General features: G+C 46.8%; 2 pseudogenes; one reads left to right on the forward strand and one right to left on the reverse strand.

Annotated features, from left to right (window-relative positions):
- Positions 1-1,331: 1,331 nt before the first annotated feature.
- Positions 1,332-17,446, forward strand: LOC125547207 (annotated as a pseudogene).
- Positions 14,582-14,718, reverse strand: LOC125549694 (annotated as a pseudogene).
- Positions 17,447-19,263: the final 1,817 nt, after the last annotated feature.

Genomic DNA, 19,263 nt, shown 5'->3' on the forward strand with positions numbered 1-19,263 from the left:
AACGACATAATATATACATGATAACCATGTAACTGATCAAACCCAAATCCATGATGTACCTGGTCAATTGTTTAGAATTTGGATGGTTTCCAATGGACGAATAAGGTTTTTTCCATGATCTTGTGCATATAGAATCACAGTATAAAAATATAATTTCATTTTTCTGCATAGGATCATTATGGATCAAAAGATCAACCAGTGATCTCAATTCACCCTCCCTTGCTTTCCATGATAGAGACTTTTAAATCGTGTACTACACTTTGGTGCAACTATATCTGAATGATTGAATCCTCTAACATGCATGGACGGAATCCTAAGTGTGGGTGTATATGAACAGATAATGCAAATGTTGGGACTTGAGGAGTAATTAAGTTAAGGATTACACTAACCTCTCCGTCCATTCAACAGTTGACTACTCGGACTCGGCCAGCCCACTGTCTTGCAAGAGGTCAAATCTTCCATTCTTCCAACAGTTCATCCAGCAGCCTCGATGAAGGTATGAACAACGGAACTGCCAGAACCTCGCCGGCTCTCTAGGTCGCAGCAGCCAAAGCAATCATCCACGTGGAATCTGCAGCGCTCTACTTCCTCACTCCCACGCTCGCCGCCATCGTGGTCATGCCTTGCAACATGTAAGCCCGAGTTAGTGGCAATGGCAGGCGGTAGAGCTTGACAGAGGGAGTCCCCGGGGGGCTGCGACGGGCGGGAGAGGGAGAGGCGGCGACAAGCGTGAGAGAGGGAGAGGCAACAACGAGGGCGCACGAGAGAGCCGGGGTCCAATAAATTTGGATCGGTGTTGAGGGTTTGCATCCCGATGATTCCGAGAGCAATGATCGCGCGTGAGAAACAAATCAGAGGGAGGGGTATCGAGTGGGATTACCAACGATTAGAGAAGATAAGAGAGGAAATATATCATCAATGCTTGATTGATTGTGATTCATTTTTTCCTATATAGTAACCAATCTCTGATGAGGCCACACCTGATTGTAGAATCAGTAGGAAAGTTAGCATTCAAAATTAATAGCTACGAAACTGGATCTCATTGTTTAGTAACGTGTCGGTTTGTAACATGACTGGTTAGGAAAGTTTGGAAAGATCAGGAAAGTTTTTATTGCCCTCGAAAAAAGGAAAGTTTTTATTATTAGGGTAAAAGAATCAGCATGAGGAGAATGATGGTGGGATGTGAGATAAAAATAAATCGTGGATACTATTCAACCAACTCAGACATTAGGAGTAGAGATAAACACGACTGATGGTGGTCTGCATGATTGGTTCTCTGGCAGGCATGATGGCAACGGTGGTGGCTATGTTTCGTGGTTGTGTGAGCGGCAATGGGTGTAGCAGCAGGTGGCTCGGGCTCGTTCTCTGTCGTTGGCAGTAAGGATGCCCAGATCTGGATCTAGAAACATGTGCTCGTCGCGGTGGTCCTGTTATCCTGTATGCCTCTCATGGCATTGGTGAGGTACCGAGCGAAAGCTCTACGCTTTTGTACAGATGCCCGTTGGTGTCGCTCTTCTCTTGAGGATGTTGTTGTGGTCCTAACCAGAATTCTAGGAAACTTGACGTAAGTTTGGTGTCCTTTATGCAGCTAAGTCATGTGGTAGAGAACTATTTTGACAAGAATTCAAATTTTTTTCTATATCAACTATCCTACTAAAATGACTCAATTTTTTCAAAGTTGTGGTGAAATTTCATCGGACGTATCCAAAAACATTTTGTTGATCAGTCTCCGGGACTATCTATTTACGAAATTTACAGTTCTTTGGCTTGCCGCTGGAGAAGAAGAAAGCAGGGCATCCAAGCAGGTGGCCTAAGGGTTTGGACACCACTACAGCAGAGCATCATTTGAGAAGTTGGACTGGGCAGAGAGTCTAATCCTCGTGACAGAGCACAAGGAGCAAAGGAACATTCAGTTTTGGCCTGCCGATCCATCAACATTTAGGTCATTATACATTATTAACCTTCTTCATCTCCTGCTTAAATTAGAGTGAAGTGCATTCTAGGTCCTCGAACTATTTTGATGGTGTCACGTGGATCCTCAAACTATGAAAAGTGTCATCTAGGTTCTCAAAAATTCTTGAAGTGTAATAAGTGTGTATATATTTGACACCTCTAAAATAGTTCAAGGACCTAGGTGACACCTTTGAAATAGTTTGAGGACCATGATAACACACCTATTGCACTTTGAGGATCAGGGTGATGATTTTCATAGTTTGAGGACCTACGTGGTACCTTTGAAATAGTTCGAGGACGTATGATGCACTTCACTCCTTAAATTACAATCTGCATTGCTCTGTTCGCTTTGTCCCACTCTCATTCGCGTAGATACACACAAAAAAATCTATTCAGGGATGCACTTGACAAGTACTCAGTGGAGATTGTAAAATAGTTTGGGAAGCGTAAAACCCTTTTCTCAGACCGCAGTTTTATTTATACAAGTGATGTCGTGGCTTACAATAAGATCGATCAAGAGTTTGATCGAGAGTTATAGAGAAGGTCGGTAACCAGAGGAAGAAACAGAAGAAGAGATAGAATAGGTTTCCAGGAGTCTAAACCTCTAGTCCTATCCTATTACAATGTATTTCAACACTCGCCCTCAATCTGAACCTAAGAGCATCTCTAGCCGCGCCCCCAACAGGCCCTCCCCAGGCGATTTTGCCGCGCCGGCGTTGAAAAAACGGCCCAGTCGCGCCTCCAGAAGCCCGTTTTTCGCCGGCTCGGGGCGAAACTGGTGCCAGCGGACTCAGGCCAAACCTGGCTTCCTAGGGGGTGCCTGGGGCGCCGGCACAAGCGAAAAGGGCGCATGGGTCCGCCCTGTCGGCGAGGCAAGCGCCTCTTCCCGCCGTTTCTTCCCGCGTTTTCCCCACTTCCCTCCCGTACTCTTCCTTCCTCCCGCCAATCTCCCTCCCGTTCGCCTCCCTCCTAGCCGGCCGCCATGCCACCGAAGAAGTACGGTGCCTCTCGCGCGGCGGCAACCGCGACCGCCTCCGTCGCCCAGCCGAAGCAGAGGAAGCCGAGGGCGCCACCGACCAAGCCACCGGGCATGTAAAACGCCGAGTGGAGGGCGGTAGTTCAGCGGCGGGAGGCTGTCACCGCCGACCGGCGGAAAAGAGCCATCGCCAAGAAGGCCCGCGACAACGCGGCACGTGCGGCCGCGGCTGCCTCGGCGGACCAAATCGAGGCCGAGGCGGCTCGCGCGGGGATGATGAATCCACCCGGAATCCACGCCCAGTACGCGCCCTGGGGTCAGCAAGGCGTCGGCTCTCCACAACCATGGGGACTGCCCTCGCCGGGCTATGCCGATGGTGACGCGCATGGTGGGTTCAACCCAAACGTCACCTTCCCCATGGATACTCGGTCCAGCGCACGCCCTCACCCGCCTTCGCCGGCGTGCAGTACCCTCCATACAACTACTCGCCGCCCGCCTACACTTCCTCCCCGACGCCCCCGCTACGCCGTGGCCCGCTGCCCTTCTCGCACCTCGGCGACACCGACGAGACCGAGGCCGACATGGACGACATCATCGCGATAGGTTCGGCCGCAGCCGCCGCATCTCCCGGGTTCGTCACCCAGGACGAGGTGGTGGATCTCAGCGGAGGCATGGACGGCGAGCTCGGCTACGTCTACGGCAAGGATGAGAAGGAGGAGCAAGAGGAGGAGGATGATGAGGAAGAGGAGGAGGAGGAGCCGACGCCTGCGAAGGCGAAGGGGTGCAAGAAGAAGCGGGCGGCCAGGACAGGCGAGCCGCGCATCAAGTGGGCGTCCAAGAAGGAGGAATGCCTCGCCGAAGCATGGAAAGTCGTCTGCCTCGACCCGACGACCGGCATGAACCAGAGCGTCGACACGTACTGGGACCGCATCAAGGCCGAGTTCGACGAGCGCAAGCTCGTCGACCCCTACTTCAAAGGCGTCTACATGCAGCGCGGCTCCAAGGCGATGGCGAACCATTGGGGGCGTATCCAGGGGGCGTGCAACAAATGGCATGGGGTCGTCGAGGAGGTCGCGGCTCGCCCGGAGAGCGGTGCCAGCGTCGAGGATCAGGTATGCCACGCCGGCCTCCCGCCTCTCTTCGCCGTGTACCCGCGCCAACTGTTTGTCCCTCCACACAGTTGCTGCGCATGTTCACCCTGTACCGGCAGAGCAACAGCGACGCCGAATTCAAGTACATCCACGTCTACAAGCGCATTGACAAGTGCGAGAAGTGGGCGGAAGTCTGGCGCACCCTCGACAAGGCCAAGGAGACCTACAAGCCGGACGCGCCGACTCCTGGCGCATTGGAAAGGCGGCCGGACCGCAACAAAGTTGCCAAGAAGGGGAAATACGCCGACACGGCCACCGCTCGAGTGCAGGAGTCCATCGAGCACTGTCTAGCCGACGCGCAGGCTCGGGCTGTCTTTCGTGAAGAGAAGACCGAGGTGCGGTGGTCGGCGTTGATGTCCAGCAGCGCCGTCAAGCTCGACCTGCTCCGGACGAACGTCGCCGCGAAGAAGAGAAAGACCGACATGGCTTTCCCGTTGGGCGGGGCGGACATGCTCCAGAGCACCGACGAGGCAGTCAAGGCGTGGTACTTGGCGGAATGCGGCCTCATCCTGATCCAGCTTCCCTCGACAAGGCCGCCGCCGCCGACGTTGCCGCCAAGCCCGCGTGACGACGGCTCCACGACGCTCAGCACCACCGAAGCCGCGCCGACGCCGCCCAGCGCAGAGGCTGCTCCGTCACCTCCAAGCCCGCGCACGCCAACTCCGCCGACGCCTGGGGCAGAGCCCGCCGAGTGATGCGCACGCGAACTTCTGCCGCTCTATTTTTTGTACGCGGAACTGTGGCTTGCGATCGCGCGACTTGTGGCGTCTTTTGTGAGCGGGAACGACCAAGTTCAAATTTTTCGCGTCCTGGGGGCGTGACTGGGAGCTAGGTCGCCCCCATGGGCCGAACTAGCGCCGGTTCGCCCCCAGACCGCCCTTTTTTAGCGCCCTGAGGGGCCGAACGGCTGGAGATGCTCTAAGGAACACAAAGGTTGAGATTGTGCTTGAACTCCTTGAGCCTTCTCATAGTAAGTGTCTTGTGAAGCCATCAGCTAATTGATCACCAGTAGGAATAAACTTTATGTCAAACAACTTACGCGTTACTCTTTCTCTAACAAAATGAAAATCAACTTCGATATGCTTTGTGCGTGCATGAAAAACAGAATTAGCTGAAAGATAGGTTGCACCAAGATTATCACACCATAATCTAGCAGTTCGCGGAGTTTTAACTCCAAGTTCATAAATCAATGTTTGTATCCACGTCACTTCAGCTCTAGCATTTACTAGAGCTTTATACTCACCCTCAGTGCTAGACCTTGAGACTATAGCCTGTTTTCTTGCACTCCATGATACAAGATTTGTTCTTAGGAACACAGCAAATCCACTTGTGGACCTTCTGTCATCAGCACATCTTGCCCAATCTGCGTCAGAGTAGGCAGACACAAGCATAGAAGGAGACTTGACAATTCTTAGACCAAGTTCTCCTGAAAACCTGAAATACCTCACAATTCTTTTAATTGCAGTCCAATGAATAGTAGTGGGTGCATGTAAATACTGGCACACTTTATTCACTGAATAAGAAATGTCAGGACGTGTAAGAGTTAAATATCGTAATATGTCGGGGATATACCCCGCGGTATGACCCGGCTGGAAATTTGACCCGGCCGGACTTGGCGGATTACTTGAGACCCGGCTGACACTTGGCGATTCACTGGCGACCCGCCCCACTACTAGGGAAAACCTTATACATAGAATGTTACCAGTAGCGCTTGTTAAAATGAGGCGCTACTGCTACTTAGCAGTAACGCGTCTGCTAGAACGGTGCTACTGTTACCCGCTTAGCAGTAGCGCGGCAGGAACAGAACACGCTACTACTATAATTGCCACACCGTTCCCGACGTGCTAGGTATAGTAGTAGCGCCCTTCTACGAACATCGCTACTACTATGGATTTTAGCAGCAGCGCGTTTTACCTCCCCACGCTACTGTTAAAGCTATTTTCACCTAACCCCCCGCGTGGCCTGATTCCCTCTCCTCTGCTTCCTCCCCCAATTCTCCTCTACTATTCCTCGTCACCTCCGCCTCGCTGCCGTCTCCCCCGACCCCGCCTCGCCGTCGTCTCCCTCGACCCGCCTCGCCGCCGTCTCCCCCGACCCCATCTCTCTCCCCGCCCTCTGTAAGCACTCTCCCCTTCCGATCCCTCTTCTCTGCTTAGTATGAACCCTAGCTATTTAGTGCTAGTTAGTATGAACCCTAGGCTATTTTTAGTGCTAGTTAGTTAATTACTTATATGGTAATTAGGGCAGTAGTTCCTATGTACTAATTAGTTAGTAAGAACTAGGTACTAATTAGGTATTAGTTTATTTTTATTTATAGTAAGTTTATTTTTAGTAAGAACTAATTGAATTAATAGAACTCATTTGTAAGAACTTGTTGCTATTTTTTTAGTTAAAGCAATTTTTCCCGCATCGACGTCGACGATGCCTATTCCGCATCCTCATCGTCGAGTCGGCGGAGGACGGCACCTGCTTGACCAGACAGGCCATGTCCGGGACTGGGCTCCATCGGGGTGGTACCGGGAGGCGCAAGTTGGTGAGGAGCCAGCCTGTCGTTGACCCAAACCTTCTTTGGTGGCGGTCGCGTGGGCCAGTGACGGTCCAGAGGCTCGAGGACTCCGCGGAGGTGGTGCGTCACTGTGTCAGTGAGGAGGACGCGCACGTCCGTCGCTACTTGTTTGCGTTGGAGCACATGTTCTCCAATACCTGGCAGGTTGTCCAAGGATCTCACTGGAGCTATGATCCTGTGATGGTTCCTTCTCTGTGGGTGTCCATCGCCCGCACCGATACCCGTCGTGTGCTAGGGTTTTAGTTGTATTAGTGATGTTATATGTATGACACTATTCGGGATGTATTAGTGATAATATTCGACGATGTATGGACGCATGAGATGATTTACTTTTGCTTATTGAATGCATGCTAATTTGAGTCCTATAAGATATTTTGAAATGTATAGCTTGTGTTGCTCAAATAGGATATGTGCTTGCCCAAGTGGCCGGTCATGTTTGCAGGTTACACCTCCGAGTGGCCTATGTTTTGCCGGAGTGTTGATTCATTTCCGTTCCGGAAAATTTCAGGCGCTCGATATGTCCTATTTTAGCAAAGGTCATGCCGGATTTTTTCGTGAATTTTGGCATGACTTGTGCTAGAATATGTAGGAAATATCGAGTGCCCCAGATTTGTGTGTTGAGTATCCTGGTAGTTGTCTTCGATCGATTTTCAATTAATGTTTTAACTATGAATATAGGAAATGTCTGACGACGAAAAGGATTTCGGTATTTGCAAATACTGCGAAGACGAGCGTGGCCTGTGCGACGGAATCTTCCTAGATGATGATAGGCGCTTCAGCATCAAGCTGGACGAGAACTTCGAAGTGGATACAGTATGTCACAACGACAAGTCTTTTTTTCATAATTAAGCATGACATTTGCTTCATTTGATTCAACTTATAATTTAAGCATGACATTAAGCATGACAAGTCTTTTTTTACTATTCTACTAGCATATCCCCTGCCATGCAAGAGTTTTTGTATTGGATAAGATAGGTTTCAGTCGTACTATGGAGGAAAGGAAATTTTACTTGAAGACCGAGCATGGTTATATTTTCAACGTAAAATTATACAATTCAGACGACTACACCTAATTTGAATGCAAAACATGACAATCACTATGCAAGACTTATGCATTTGAGCCTGATATGGTTATCACCTTTGATATTCGTCCGGAAGATGATATTGAAGGTAATACCGACATCTGGGTCGATGTGCAGACGCCTCCAGTTATACCATTATGTAAGTTCCTCAACCATATTTATGTCTTTGATATTGTTTATTCACAAATAGTTGACAACTAATTTGTATTGTCAGCTTATTTCGGTGCAAGAAAAGATGTCCAGCGCTTGGTAGACAGGACCTACTACTGTCCCGGGGCTGAACTAAACTGCGAGGAGCTAAGTCATTATGTTTCATGGCTTGAGGATCTTGATACTGTCAAGACAATTTTTCTTTCTGCACTTAGAAATGTTAGTACTGAAAACGTGCGACCAATAGTGTTCGTAATGAACTACGGTCACATCTATTTAGGAAGGATGGTAAGATTTTTACTATTTGTCCTCAGGGCATCTTTTCCATACATTATTTTTGAAGCTAAACTTCATTGCTAAGTATGTTACCATACGATGTTCTTCAACAGGGACTCCCGATGAATGTTGTGCCTTATGGGATCGAGACTAAAGGTACCATGAGTATTATTAGCTTATGGCCAAGATATCCTATAGATTACTTTAGTGCATTCAAGATTAGCGACGGATGCTTAATAGTGCAAGACTGGACCAAATATGTGATGGGGGAGCGCGGAGAAGTACTAAGGGGCAGCAAACAGATGCGCTACCCACGATTAGGAGACAGGTTCATTTGCATGCTCCAACTTGATCAAGGAGGAGAGCTACACATGTTTTATGTTATTTTACCTAAGAAAGAGCAGCAGGAGTGATTAGCTAGCTAGAAATGAGTTTGAGGATGATAATATGCTACACTATTACTATGATGATAAAATAGCTAGTGTTGGTGGTAATGACTATGATAATTATTATTAGCTAGTGTTAGTGGTGATTAAATAAATACTGTTGGTGGTAATGACTATGATGATGATTAAATAGCTTGTGCTGGCAGATTAGATTTAAGTGGAGGCAACATGTGGTGCACATCGAAAGTACTACTAGTCCAAACTAGATCAAGTTTGGATTAGTAGTATACTTTTGACATGCACCACATATTGCCTCCACTTGAACCTAATCCACCTTCATTTGACACATTGTTATGGACATAATGATGTAAACCTCATAACTGGTATTGTACCAATATTTGTACGATGGCGCATAAATACACTAAAAAAAATACTAGTAGCGATGGAGAGAAAACACGCTGCCAGTAGTTACATTAGCAGTAGCGTGGGAGTGAACAAACGCTGCAGCTATTTGTCCTAGCAGTAACGTGTGCGGGCACGCGTTACTGATAAGCAATAGCTATAGCGCCTTATTAGTAGCGCGCCTACCCGCGCTACTAGTGAGCACAAAACCAGCGCTACTGTTAGGGTTTTCCCTAGTAGTGCCCTGACCTGGCGGTTTACAAGCAACCCGCCTGAACATTATGACTCACTGGTGACCCGGCGGGCGGGTTAGACGGATGACAAGGCCCAAGGCCCAGAAGGCCGGTTCGTGTTAATGGTGGGCCGGTTTACGAGGAAAGGAATAAGGGATATTTCCTTATATAGGAAGCAAGACTAGGACTCCACTTGTAGTAGACTAGTCCTAATCCTAATAGGACTCTACATGTAACCCGCCCCTTCAATATATATAAGGAGGGGCAGGGCTCTCCAAAGAGGGACAAGCATGAAGAAACAATCGTTAGGGCTAGACACAAAAGGGGGAGCCTGCTTATGCGGCGACTCTCTGATGATCATAATGAGATCTAGCCACAAACATCATGTAGGGCTATTACCGGACGATGTTTTCCGGGCCCGAAGCTGTCTAAATCCTTGTCTTGTGTTGCGTCTCTCGATTCCGCTCAACCCCTCTCAAGCTACTACAAAGATGTGTTGGCCTCACGACTAAGTCCTCACACTAGGACATCTGCCGTGACAATTCCACGACATAATGCACCTACAACACTTCTATAGTTTGTTGCATCCTCAGATCCAAGAGCCTCTCCACTATCAATGGTGTGTTTTTCTGAAGTTGAAATAGGTGTACGTACTGCTACCTCTTGAGCATGCGTTGGTTTTCCCTTGAATAGGAAAGGGTGATGCAGCAAAAAAGCGTAAGTATTTCCCTCAGATTTTGAGAACCAAGGTATCAATCCAGTAGGAGACCACGGGCGAGTCACCTCGAACCTACACAAACAAATAAGAACCTCGCAACCAACGCAATAACGGGGTTGTCAATCCCTTCACGGCCACTTGCAAGAGTGAGATCTGATAGAGATAATAATAATAATATAAATATTTTTGGTATTTTTTATGATATAAATTGAAAGTAAAGATTGCAAAATAAAATAGATTGGAAACTTCTATGATGGAAAATAGACCCGAGGGCCATAGGTTTCACTAGTGGCTTCTCTCAAGATAGCATAAGTATTACGGTGGGTGAACAAATTACTGTCGAGCAATTGATAGAATTGAGCATGGTTATGAGAATATCTAGGTATGATCATGTATATAGGCATCCCGTCCGTGACAAGTAGACCGACTTCTGCCTGCATCTACTACTATTACTCCACACATCGACCGCTATCCAGCATGCATCTAGAGTATTAAGTTCATAAGAACGGAGTAACGCTTTAAACAAGATGACATGATGTAGAGGGATAAACTCATGCAATATAATATAAACCCCATCTTTTTATCGTTGATGGCAACAATACAATACGTGCCTTACTGCCCCTACTGTCACTGGGAAAGGACACCGCAAGATTGAACCCAAAGCTAAGCACTTCTCCCATTGCAAGAAAGATCAATCTAGTAGGCCAAATCAAACTGATAATTCGAAGAGACTTGCAAAGATAGCCAATCATACATAAAAGAACTGAAGAAGATTCAAATATTGTTCATAGATAATCTTGATCATAAACCCACAATTCATCGGATCTCGACAAACACACCGCAAAAGAAGATTGCATCGAACAGATCTCCAAGAGAATCGAGGAGAACTTTGTATTGAGATCCAAAGAGAGAGAAGAAGCCATCTAGCTAATAAATATGAACCCAAAGGTCGGAGGTAAACTACTCACACATCATCTGAGAGGCTATGGTGTTGATGTAGAAGCCCTCCGTGATCAATGCCCCCTCCGGCGGAGCGCCGAAAAAGGCCCCAAGATGGGATCTCACGGGTACAGAAGGCTGCGGCAGTGGAATTAGGTTTTCATGGTGTTCTCTGATGTTTTCAGGGTACGTAGGTATATATAGGAGGAAGAAGTAGGTCGGTAGAGCCACGAGGGGCCCACGAGGGTGGAGGGCGCCCCCAGGGGGGTAGGAACGCCCCCTACCTCGTGGCTTCCTCGTTAGTTGCTTGCCGTCCACTCCAAGTCCTCTGGATCACGTTTGTTCCAAAAATCACGCTTCCGAAGGTTTCATTCCGTTTGGACTCCGTTTGATATTCTTTTTTTGCGAAACACTGAAATAGGCAAAAAACAACAATTTAACATGGGCCTCAGGTTAATAGGTTAGTCCCAAAAATAATATAAAAGTGTATAAATAAGTCCATTAAACATCCAAAATAGAATATATATAATAGCATGAAACAATCAAAAATTATAAATACGTTGGAGACGTATCACGTACAGGCTTGCAATTTTCTAGACGATGTCATTGCCATATTTTTCATGTGACAGAAGTATACCATCTTTCACCTATTTAACTTCTATACCAAGAAAGTAATGTAGATCTCCCAAATCCTTAAGAGAAAACTCCATCTTTAAATCCTTAAGCAAACAAGTGGTAGCATCTAGACTTGAACTAGCAACAATTATATCATCAACATATACAAGAACAAATATAGTGACATTGCCCTTGTTGTAGAGAAATAATGAGGTATCAGCCTTTGATGGTGTAAACCCAAGTTGTTGTAATTGAGTGCTCAACCTTGAGTACTAGGCTCTTGGGGCCTGTTTCAGACCATATAAAGCTTTATCTAATTTGCAAATATAATGAGGTGTGCTAATATTCTCATAACCTCTTCTTCCAGAACACCATGAAGAAACGCGTTCTGAACATCTAGCTGTCTTAGGCTCCACCCTCTAGAAACAACAATAGACAGTACAAGTCGAATAGTAGCTGCCTTAACAACCGGACTGAAGGTATCTTCATAATCAATACCAAACCTCTGTTTAAACCCTTTTGGAACTAATCTGGCTTTGTATCTGTCTATACTTCCATCAGACTTTCTTTTAATCTTACACACCAATTTGCAATCTATGACATTTTTGCCTCTTTCCGGTGGTACTAAATGCCATCTTTCATTTTTTATGAGTGCCTCATATTCATTATCCATAGCTTCTTTCCAATCTTTACTAGCAACTCCATCATGCATATGTGTTGGTTCTCCCATACTAGTAAGAAAAGCACGCTTAATTTTATCATACCTTATAGTGCCATCTGTATACTCCTTTGCTTTGAGAATACCAGATTGGGATCGAGTATGGCGACGTGGAAGTTCTTGTGCAGGAGCTGGTACACAAACCTATGTAGTTGTAGGCGCAAAAGATCATGGTGTAACTGGTTCTGCAACAGAATCTGTGGCCAAAGAAGATCCCGTCGTACCTTGCACATCAACCAGCTCCTGATCCGATGCACCTGAGATCCGCCTCGGATCCGTTGATCCATCGAGAGAACGTGATGCGACACCTACGCTAGACCCCGTGCCAGGCCCCAGCTCGTGGCTCGGTCGGCTGCTGGCCCGTCTCGCGCGGCTGGAGCACCCGATGATTGGCGCGCGCTCACGCTGATTGGGCTGGCAGGCCCCATACGACTGGGGTTGTCGGCCACCGCTGCGCCGGATGCATGCAACACGCTGGGATCCGCCTCGGATCACGTGACTGCCTCGTCTGCCGCAGCAAAATCTTCATCGGATCTAGCATCGAAGCTGGCGCTTGGATCAGCCTAGGGTCTCGTGCAGGTTTCGTCTGTATACCCTTGCATAAAATGATGTCCAGGAACTGCACACTTATCATCAAAATTAAAATTTTCTTTGGAACTAGTCAAATGATCAGCACTATTTAACTCACCCCCGTCATCTGAACTAGGGATATAATCAGGAAGAAGGCAATTTTTGCATGAAGTAAAGCTCCGACATTTTGATGAAGTTTTGCAGAAGGGAATACTGTTTCATCAAAAACAACACCTCGAGAAATATATATGCGACCAGTAGAAATCTCAAGACACTTGTACCCTTTATGAAGATTACTGTAGCCAAGGAAAACACATTGAGTAGAACGAAACTCAAGCTTATGACGAATATATGGACGAAGATTGGGGTAACAAGCACATCCAAAGATTCTTAGAGAATTGTAATCGGTTTTATGATGAAACAATTTTTCCAAGGGACTAATATTGCCAATAACTTTGGTAGGGAGACGATTGATAAGATAGGTTGCAGCAATAAAGGCTTCATCCCAATATTTTAGAGGCATTGATGCATGAGCTAGAAGAGATAGGCCTACTACAACAATATGACGATGTTTACGCTCAGCGGAACCATTCTGTTGATGGGCATGAGGACATGAGACATAATGAGCAATACCAATATTGTGAAAGAAAGAGTTGAGTTTCTCATACTCCCCTCCCCAGTCACTCTAGACTGCAATAATTTTTCTGTCAAATTGATGTTCAACAAATTTTTGGAATTCTAGAAAGATAGAAAGAACTTCAAATTTAAACTTAAGCAAATATATCCAAGTAAACTTGCTAAAGTCATCAATAAAACTGACATAATATTTTTTCTCCCAAAAGAATCTCTTGCATGACCCCATACATCACTAAAAATAAGTTCCAACGGAGCATGAGACACACTATTTGATCTAGGATAAGGGAGTTGGTGACTCTTTGCACATTGACAAGCATCACACAGACTCAATGTTTGAACTAGACGACAATGGAAGATTGTCTTTATTTATAACTTGCTTAACTATGACCGAAGAAGGATGTCCTAATCTTTGATGCCATCTTGCCAAGGAGGGCTTGACGATGGAGTAAACTTGACGACTACGCCTTCGACTAAATGCTCTGGATGTGATGGGGTACAAGCCTCCAATGCATCTACCGTGTTGAAGGAGCTCCCTCGTTGCCCGATCCTTTATGAAAAATACGTGGGATGAGTTTCAAAGAAGACATTATTATCAGCAGTCAAATGAGACATAGATGCTAGTTCTTGTTGGCTTGTAGAACATGAAGGACATCTTTTAGAATAATATCACATTTAAGATTAGGGGAATTAATAGATGCTTGACCAATATGACAAATATCCATACCTCCACCGCTTGCAGTGTGAATCTGATCATTGCCATAGTACTTCTCCCTCATGGCAAGTTTCTCAAGTTCATTGGTGATGTAATCAGTGGCTCCTAAGTCGGCATACCAGATGGTACCATCTCCTCCTTGCTCCCGGATCACAGCTGCAACAAGACGAGCGTCGGGAACGTAGTCCTCATCATAACGGTGCCAACAATCCATGACCTCATGGCCTGCCTTTTTGCAGAGTTGACACCGTAAACGTCCTTGGGAGGAGGATCCAGAGGAAGCATGGTTGTTGCTGTAGCCACCCCCTCCAGATCGCGAGGAGGTGGAAGTGTTGTTGTAGCCGCCTCCGCTTGGACGTGCACCTTGGCTGTTGCCACGACCGCGCCCGCCGCCGCCACTGTTTCCGCGGCCATGCCCACGAGTAGATCCGCGATCTCGTGAGGCGGCGTTAGCTGAAGGCTGCCGCATGTTTCTCCTGTGAAGAAGATTGAGACGCGCACCAAAACTTAACAGTTGTGTGTACAGCTCTTGGACGGTGACTGGCTCCACGCGCGCAGCAAGGGCCGACATTACCGGGTTGTAGTCGAGGTCAAGGCCGGCTAGAACCTGTGAGACAATTTCGTCGCTTTGCATCGCCGCTCTAGTGTATGCGATCTCATCTGACAGCGATGTGATCTTGGCTAGGAACTCTGACATAGTCAAGTTTCCTTTTTTTCAGATTGGTGAGCTCAACCCTTGTGTTTATGGCTTGAGCTTGGTTTTGGCAGCAAACATGGCATGGATCGCTGCCCATACCTCTGCCGGCGTCTGAAGGGTGACCACCTCCGCAAGGATCTCGCGAGACAAACAACCCATCAGAAAACCTTGGGCTTGCTGCTGTTGTGCATACTAGAGGATGCGACCGAAGTTCGCAATCTGCTCCTCTTTCCCATTATTGGTAATGGTGGGTGTCTCTGGCGACGCTTGGCTCTCCGGATCAAGGTGGTGGCCCATCTGCGCGCCCTTGATTTGGGGCAGCACAATGGCCTTCCACATGAGGTAGTTTTGCCTCGTGAGCTTCTCCTGGGGTGGGGGTCCGATGAACATGGGATATGGCGAGCTGGAGGAGGAAGGGTGATGGTGGAGGCTGATGCAACGGATGTGGTGAGGGCACTCATGGTGCTGGATTGGGTGGAGGTGGAGGTCATGGCGAAAGTGGTGATGGGGTTCGGAAGTTTACGATGGGGGTGAACTAGATGCAATCCTCTTTCGATCTCTGGGAAGAAGATGCTCTGATTACCATGTAAAATAGTTTGGAAAGCGTTGAACCCTTTTTCGGGCCGCAGTTTTATTTATACAAGTGATGACGTGGCTTACAAGAAGATCGATCAAGAGTTTGATCGAGAGTTATAGAGAAGGTCGGTAACGAGAGGAAGAAACAGAAGAAGAGATAGAATAGGTTTCCAGGAGTTTAAACCTCTAGTCCTATCCTATTACAATGTATTTCAACAGAGATGTCAGACCTCACAAGCTGTCTCATGTCGTTCATGGCGAGCGACCTCGGAGTCGAGCAGGAGATGCTTGTGGCAACCTTCTAGGGCAAGAAGCAGAGCATGGCATTCCACTACTACCCACCGTGCCGCCACTCGGACAAGGTGATCGACATCACACCGCACCACAACGGCCTCGCCCTCACGCTGCTTCTACATGTCGACGACACCCTCGGCTTGCAGGAGACGGAAAACGGCACCTGGTACCCGCACTGGTAGAAAAAGGGCCTGTTGTCCCGGTTTGTAAGGGCCCTGAACCGGGACTAAAGGCCACGTGGCCGGTCCACCTTTAGTCCCGGTTGGTAACACCAACCGGTACTAAAGGAAATTTTCTAATTTTTTTGAATTTTTTTGAATTTTTTTATTTTCAAATTTCTGAATTATTTTAACCTCTAATCTCTAATCACCCCTCATCACTGCTCAATTTAATCTCTAATCACCCCTCATCATTCCAAATCATCTAACTTCCCGGACGGTCACCCATCCTCCCACTCCCCCAGCCTGAGCACGCTTAACTTCCGGGTTCTATTCTCCCTCGTTTCCAAGTCTGCACTCGTTGTTTTCCTGACAATAGTAAGATGTCAATCCTATTAACCCTCAGGAGTTTAGCTTGAGCATGAAGTCACACATTTTACTGTTTGAATTGGAAACTATTGTTCTAAAAAACAATAATTTTTTAGTAACACTAATATTTCTTGAATAAGTAGTTTGACCATTGTTTGACCATAGTTTGACCATAGTTTGACCAGATTTGACCAAAATTCAAAAAAACTGAAATAATTATTTAATAACACTAATATTCTTGAATAATTATTTAGTAACACTAATACTTCTTGAATAAGTAGTTTGACCATAGTTTGACCAGATTTAATGAAAATTTAAAAAAACTGAAATTTGAGCATAACTTTTTTTCCTTTTGGAATTTGAGGATTCTACAAATTTGCAAACAGGCCGTAGGCGGTCTCCATCGGATGTAACTTTTCGAGTAATGATTTTTCATATAAAAACTTTTTAATCCGAGTTCGTATGCAAAAGTTATGCCCATTTTACAAATTCCAGAGAGATTTTGTAAATAAAGTCGAAATTCATATTTGTAAATTTTCCCAACAACTAGACCACATATCACATGGGAAACTTATTTTATTTTATTTTATTGACATTTCCATCATTTTCTTTTGGTTTTTCTAAAACTGAAAAGGCGGTCAGGGGGGGTTGAAAATGGGACCTTTAGTACCGGTTCGTGCCCTGAACTGGTACTAATGCCTCAAAGCCCATTAGTCCCGGTTGGTGGCACCAACCGGTACTAAAGGTTAGGTCTAACCTTTAGTACCGGTTGGTGCCACCAACCGGGACTAATGGGTATCGCACCCTTTAGTCCCGGTTCGTGGCACGAACCGGGACTAAAGGGCCCAGGTGAACCGGGACTAATACCTTAGCCGCACGAACCGGGATAAATGCACCCATTGGTCCCGATTCTGAACTGAACCGGGACTAATGGGCTTACCCGGCCTGGACCAAAGCCCCCTTTTCTACTAGTGCCGGTGAAACTGCTGTCAGGCGCCTTGGTCATCAATGTTGGCGACATTCTCCAGATCCTCGCCAATGGCACGTACAAGAGCGTCGAGCAGGGTGCTTCCCGACGTCGAGAATGGTCGGGCCACCGTGGTGATGTTTCAGCATGCTTGTGTGGCCGGGATGGTGAAGCCGCTCCCGGAGGTAGGCGAGGCGGCGTACCAGGCGATCGAGAAGGTTGAGTACATCAAGAGGAACTTCAGGGCGCTGGCCGAAGGGACATGGTTCGTGGATAGTCTCAAGATCCATCAGGGAACCTAATTACATAGATCCAGGATGGAATCTAAAGAAGCTACTTTCTTCATTGTATGTCTTGTATGTATGTATCCAACGGCAATAACAAACCTGGACCAAAAATAAATAAACTCCACTGGACTTTTTTTGACAAAGGGTGCTTTTTGTTGGAGTGAAATGCACCACTAGTCTTTGAGACTATGAACTCAAACTAATTGCACCTTTTAGGGTAACAACTCGAGAAGCAATCGGATTTAGTCCATAAACTCATTTATTTGATCTAATAAAGCCAAAACCGATCCAAGAGGAAAAACCAGCCACATGGCTGCTAGGTCATCGTTCCTTAGTCTATTATGTAACTAACTACTTTTTACAGGGACCTATTTACAAATTGACCTATTTGTCTAGCAACCTCGCCCAGCTAATGGCCTATCTTTACCTACTTTAGTAATAAAGCAGCGCTTCTGTTGGTTCACCATCATGTAATTTTGCATAAAAGCCCATGTGATTTTTGTTATTCAACCCGCATGCCAGATTGCTTCTGCTCATATGCTGTCTTTGATTTTCTGGTACGTCCGTCGCTCAGATGGGTCTGGCTAGGCACGCCTAGGCCCTCTCCGCAAATTTCTAATTTACAAGTTATTATGCACAAATTTAAGATTCAAATTAATAGTCCCATCTCGGCACTTTACATCAAATGCTATCAACTTATATACGTTCCAAATTATAGGAACCAACAAGCCTACAAACAATTAAAGAGGAGAGGTGCATAAATCCAACAAAAAGCAGTATGGGGTGCCCAGCCTAATAGAAAGCTCGAGACAGTGCCGAGAGGATACAGCAAAAGATTCAAGATTGATAGCGCCTGAAGACCTGTTGTTGACAGCAACAACGTGGGTAGCATGTAGAGCACAGAGATGGAAGCTCGCGCCGCACCAGCATCTTGCGCCACCAGTAGCCCCAGTGCCGCCAGGAGCCCCATACGTAACCGGCCGACGAACGCGAAGGAGCGGAGCCACGACGGCAGAGGAGCGAGAGGCGCTCGGGCAGGAGGCTGCCAAGCCGCGCGGGAGGCGGCGCTCGCCGTTGAAAGCGGCGGCATCGGATTAGACAGCCGACGGCGTTAGGGGATCGAGCATCAGGGAAAACGAATGAGAGGGTGAGGGTGAGGGAGAGGGGATCGCGTGGGGGTTGGGCGCTGCGCGTGCAAGCGTCTCTGGGTGGCCGCGAACGAGGGAGCGAGCGAGAGAGGTTGGGGGGGGGGGGGGGGGGGGGCGCCCCGGTGTAGGTGGGGGGGGGGGGGGGGGGCTTAGGCCGCCCTATGTTAGGTGGGCCGGCCCATGTGCTGCTGTTGTGCTCTCTCTCTTCTATTTTATTTCCATTTCCCATTTACAGAAATTAGAGAGAGGGTTGCCTAAAAATAGAAATTAGAGAGAGGGATAAGACAAGAAAAGAAATAGCTAGAGATTTAAGAAAATGTTGAACCTTTTTACATGGAGTCTGGATTTATACTTAGCCCAAATAAAAAAGTTAAACACACTTAGAAAGAGTTGAATTCAGACTCATTTGAATTTCCAAAAATGTTGATATTTTTGGTGGAGCTCTGGTAAGGGAAAGGTTTGGAGGTCTATATTCAAGTAGAAAAGGCATGAGATTTTAGAAAAGTTTTGAAAGGAATTTGCACTTAAATAAAAGCTATGTTCAAATGATTTTATGAAAATATTCATATTTAGCTGCTTTAGTCCCTATTTTTTTTCTAAATGCATTTATTCATGTGAATGCCTGGGTAGCTTGCAGATATAATTATAAAAGGAGGAAATTTCTTCACCCATTCCATCATACAT

The sequence above is a fragment of the Triticum urartu genome, chromosome 3 (assembly GCF_003073215.2).
Source record: "Triticum urartu cultivar G1812 chromosome 3, Tu2.1, whole genome shotgun sequence".
Taxonomy (NCBI): domain Eukaryota; kingdom Viridiplantae; phylum Streptophyta; class Magnoliopsida; order Poales; family Poaceae; genus Triticum; species Triticum urartu.